Source organism: Lactuca saligna, chromosome 6 (assembly GCF_052625555.1).
Source record: "Lactuca saligna cultivar CGN05327 chromosome 6, ASM5262555v1, whole genome shotgun sequence".
Classification (NCBI taxonomy): domain Eukaryota; kingdom Viridiplantae; phylum Streptophyta; class Magnoliopsida; order Asterales; family Asteraceae; genus Lactuca; species Lactuca saligna.
This window is the reverse complement of record NC_136422.1, coordinates 36,034,112-36,039,809: the sequence shown is the minus strand read 5'-3', so window position 1 is coordinate 36,039,809 and position 5,698 is coordinate 36,034,112.

Sequence of the window (5,698 nt, the reverse complement as noted above, 5' to 3'; positions counted from 1 at the left end):
TAATTTTGTTAAAAAGTATCGGATATAATTGAGAAATAAAGGCTAGTTTGAAGTCTTGATTGGTGAACAAAAACATGCTGTACTTGATGTTGCTTGGGTCATGATAATCTTCAAACAGCTAGACTTGCAACCCTTGTAATTTTAGGTTGATAACAAAATGTTAAAGATTCTTCGGCAAATAAATATATTACTTTCTAGTTTCTACCTTCTTAACAAGATCCCCCAAATCTAAAAAAAAAACAACTTTCGAAAGGCCCTAAAAAGTAAAAACCGTCTTTATATACTTGGCCCCATTTGGAAAAGTAATGGCAAAAAAAAGGTTATATATATATATATATATATATATATATATATATATATATATATATATATATATATATATATATATATATATATATATATATATATATATATATATATATATATATTCAGGTTCATTTGAGACCATTTTAATTTTGTGAGACCGTGAGACCAAATCTAAAAATAATTTTAAAATACAAAATAAATGGAAAAATCCAAAAATTCTTTTTTAAAATATTATTTTCGGAACTTGAATTAACTAAAAAAAAAAAAAAATATATAAAAAAAAAAAAAAAAAAAAAATTCCGTTTTTTTTTTTTTGAAAAATACGTGAAATATTCTAAATAGAATATTACACTGACATATTCTAAAAAATAATTTTAAAATGCAAAATAAATGGAAAAATCTAAAAATTCTTTTTTTAAATATTATTTTCGGAACTTGAATTAACTAAAAAAAAAATAAAAAAAATAAAAAAAATAAAAAAATGCGTCTCATGGTCTCACAAAATATAGGTGGTCTCAAATGAACCTAACCCTATATATATATATATATATATATATATATATATATATATATATATATATATATATATATATATATATATATATATATATTTCAATTGAAAAAAAATAAAAATGGTTGAGAATGAAAGAATCATTCTCAGCAACTCATTTAATCTACGAATAAAAAGACACGGTAACAAACTTGTAAATATGTAAATAACCTTCAATCTCAAATACGTAACTATAGAGAATTTGATAACAGTTCGTTTATTATCAAAATTTTTCCTTCAACATTCAATAATCATCCAGATTCCTTCAACTAAACCGGAATTTCTTCGTTGTTCATGAAATTGGAATCGAAGTTCTGGACTCGCAGTCACAATCGATATTGAAAGACTCAGAATCGGTACTCACAGGTTTCCAATCGGATTTTCGAAAAACAAAATCAAAATGAGAAATTGATCAGACATAGGATGTCGCATCTGAAGTCGAAATCGGAAGTATATGATGATTTGGAATTGATAACTTGATGTTTTTAATATTTTTAAAATAGTTAACTTGTATGCACTCCAACTGTTTGATGAAATGCATAAACTAAATTACCAAGTTATATTCACATATGAATATGTTTTCTCACCTGAATCAGTATATGATTATTAAAAACACAAAACAAATATGCAAGTATGTATGTTATTCATATGTGAATAACATATAAAAATTATATATATTTATCAAAATACCTTCAAATATTCATAAGTGAATATATTCACAAGTGAATATATCTTATAATATTCATATGTGAATATACTGTGTAATATTCATAAGTGAATATATCTTATAATATTCACAAATGAATATACTATGTAATATTCACATGTGATATACTATGTAATACTATGTAATGTTCACATATGAAATATCATTTAATACTCATAAGTGAATATACCATCTAATATTTACAAGTGAATATCTTATGTTAATATTCACAAGTGAATGCATCGTCCAATATTAAAATATGAATATATACTATGTTTATTATATGTTATATTCATATATGAATGATACTTAAATTTAAAAAAAAATCATACTTTTCATTCATAAGTGAATAACGAATGTACTGTAATAAAACCTGATTCATTTTTATTCACTTATGAATAACGATAGCTGAAAATATAAAAATATATATTTTATCTTAAAATCATTTTTTGATAAAAATAGCTTCTAAAAATTAAAAAACGAAAAAAAACTATGTTTTTTTTTTTTTATATATATTAAGGTAATGATTAGCATACTTTAAGAAATATGTTTTGTTGGAAAATACATGTGCATTTCTTTCCTATTTCCACCAGTACGTTTGAGGCTTTTGCGGTAAAAATAAATGATTGGCTGAGAATGATTCCCCCATTCTCAACATTTTTTTTTCTCAATTGAGCCCTCCCATATATATATATATATATATATATATATATATATATATATATATATATATATATATATATATATATATATATATATATATTCATGTGAGACGGCTTAATTTTGTGAGACAGTGAGACACATTTTTTTATTTTTTTTTATTTTTTTATTTTTTTAGTTAATTCAAGTTCCGAAAATAATATTTAAAAAAAGATTCTTTGATTTTTCTATTTTTTTGCATTTTAAAATTATTTTTTAGAATATGTACAGTGTAATATTTTATTAGAATATTTCATGTATTTAAAAAAAAACAGGATTTTTTTTATTATTTTTATTTATTTTAGTTAATTCAAGTTCCGAAAATAATATTTAAAAACAAAATTTTTAGATTTTTCTATTTATTTTGCATTTTAAAATTATTTTTTAGAATATGTCACTGTAATATTCTATTAGAATATATTTTTTTTAAAAATGGGATTTTTTTTATTATATTTTTTAATTTTTTAATTTTTTTAGTTAATTCAGGTTCCAAAAATAATATTTAAAAAAATAATTTTTGGATTTTTCCATTTCTTTTGCATTTTAAAATTATTTTTAGATTTGATCTCACGGTCTCACAAAATTAGAATGATCTCAAATGAAACTGAATATATATATATATATATATATATATATATATATATATATATATATATATATATATATATATATATATATATATATATATATTCATCAATTTAATACGAAAGTTCTAAACTTTATGTTTTTTACGGCAAAATCGTAATTACTAGTAAGTTTTGACATGTGTATCTTTTTTCTTTCAGTTAGCCAGTAATTAGGACTTTACTGTAAAAAAAAAAGTTTAGAATATTTTTATCAAATCGTGAATTATAACTTTACTGTAAAAAAAAATTATGGCTTTCTTTCCAAATTATTGAAAATATTAGGACTTTAGTGTATATATCATTTTTTTGGTTAGAAGTTTAATAGTATGATAGTTTTTAAATATAAGAGTTATTGAAGCTTGCTCCTTAATGTTTGTTTCTTGTTAAATAGTTTTTTTTAATCTGAACAAACAAGCATTGAAAAGAATTAAGATAATCAAGAAAGAGAGAAAGAAAGAATAAATGTTGTATTGGGTTTTCACAGTTCTAAAAATGGAGAACTAAGAAACAAAAAAAAAAAATGAAACTGTCATTCTTACCCTTTCTCCACATTCACACAATTTTGACTAAATGTGTATTGTTTGTGTTTGTATAATATGTCACCTCTTTTCAGTTCAAGATTTGGCGGCGAACTAAGAAAAAAGCTTTACATTTCTTCTCACACTCTATCGCTCTCTCACTTTTGCATCTATTTCCTCTGGCCGTGATTGTATCAGGGTAAAGATGATGATGGTAAAAAAAGCAGTGGTGTTGCGATGAAAATCACAATTAAATTTTTTTGGGTTAGGAAAATACAATAAAGTCTCAATATTTTCAATGATTTGACAAGAAAGTCATAAAGTCTTAATTCACGATCTAACAAGAAAATCCTGAACTTTTTTTTTTTTTTTTTTTTTTTTTTTTTTTTTTTTTTTTTTATACAGTAAAGTCATTATTACTGGCTAATCGGAAAAAAGGGTAAACTTCTAAAAAATTACCGATGGGATTTTACTGTCAAAAGAATAAAGTTTATGACTTTCTTGCAAAATCGATGAAAATTTTGGGATTTTAGTGTATATATCCCTTCACTAAAACTATATATTTTTTCAAAAAATCATTTACCTTGCTAAATGGGACTAGGTAAGCCTAAAACCCTTTTTATACAATAATTAGCCAATTTATTAATACATGCAAGGGTTGCATTTATATTGTCAATCAAATTTAAATCAAATGGATAAGAGGAGCGGGATTAAACCCTAAACATTTTTTTTATCTATCTATCTATACTATACTATACTATAATCAAGACTTATTTCAAAGCTCCATATTTATATACATACTAATTTAGAAGTCCTTGGTGAACAAGACTTTTATGTGATTGGCTGGATTTTTTTTTCGTTTTTGTTTAGATTTTTTTTCCTAATTAATTATGTTTTAACATGCTGGCTACGTGTCCTTTGACTCCACTGTTCATTTGGAAAACGTATCATGTTATCTCTTTTACCACCTATGCCATCACCTATCGTTTTCGTCTCTATTACTTTAAACCTGGGTTACATGGTGAATGGTATTGGCTTCTACCTTCTCCAAAGTCTAAACCAACGCCTCACCGATACCACCTTCACCTTCCAAATCTTTTCCCTAATTCCTTCACTGCCTATTGTACCCTCTGCTTCCCCCACTCACTGTCTCCTCTACAGATTCCATTCGTGTCTCTCTCTAATCTGCTCCGTATCTGACTTCCCAAATGTAGTCGACGTTTTCAGATGAGTTGTTGCCTTTAGATTTCTCTTCTTCTATATTTTTCCTTTTGCTCTCAACAATATTAAAAAACACAATCGGATTAGGGTCTCAGAATCCATAAACTAATCGCGCAAGGACTCCATCCCCTCCTCGAAGAAGTTTTTGTGAAGATTATGTTTGTCTCTTCCGCTGACATCACCACCGTCGAATAGCCATCACCAGCTATTTGACGGATTTTCAAATGGAATCTGAGTTTTGTGTGGGATTGTGTTTTGGGTTTGAAGACCTTGAGATTCAACTTCTTGCCCCTATAACAGGTACTGCTTCTTACAAATTCAACTCCCAAATAATCTTTGAATACGTAATGTTTTCTGAACTTGCTTTTTAAAGTAATAGCTGTGACATCCCCAATTTCACGGCCAGAAAAGACCGATTTTTTTATGCTTTGTTTTTAAAATCAGAATAATCTTTTAAAGAAAACAGATGCGGAATTTGTTCCCAAAACAAAGTATGATAAAAATTATCAAAGCATTTCTTTAAATAAATGTATTTTCATTATATAACAAAATCTCGGGATGTCATGTTCGATACAGACCAAAAGCATAAACATAACAAAATAGACCTTACAACAATTATTCATAACTATTGGCCTATAATCCAAAATCTCTCGTCAAGTCCACCAACTTATACTCTTGTGCCATTACCTGTAATGCAAAGAAAACTGAGTGGGTCAGGGTTGGGAGCCTGGTGAGCATATAGGGTTTTCAACCCACAATAATATAATTATTATATTTAATTATCAAACAATCAATTCAAATACCCACCCCGATTATCTCCATTTATTTCTTAAAGATTTATCCTAAGAACCAATTACCCTTCTCCCATTCCTTCTTAAGGATTACCCTAAGGAACTGGCACAATATCTAGTGCTGCCAAGGTTCTTAGATTACCTCTGGTGAACACGCAATTCACAATAATTATTGAACACCTATTTCAAGAACACCTAATGAACACTTAGTTCCAATATTACCCAATGAACACTAAGTTCAAATATCTAATGAACACTTAGTTCGAATATCCCTGGTGAAC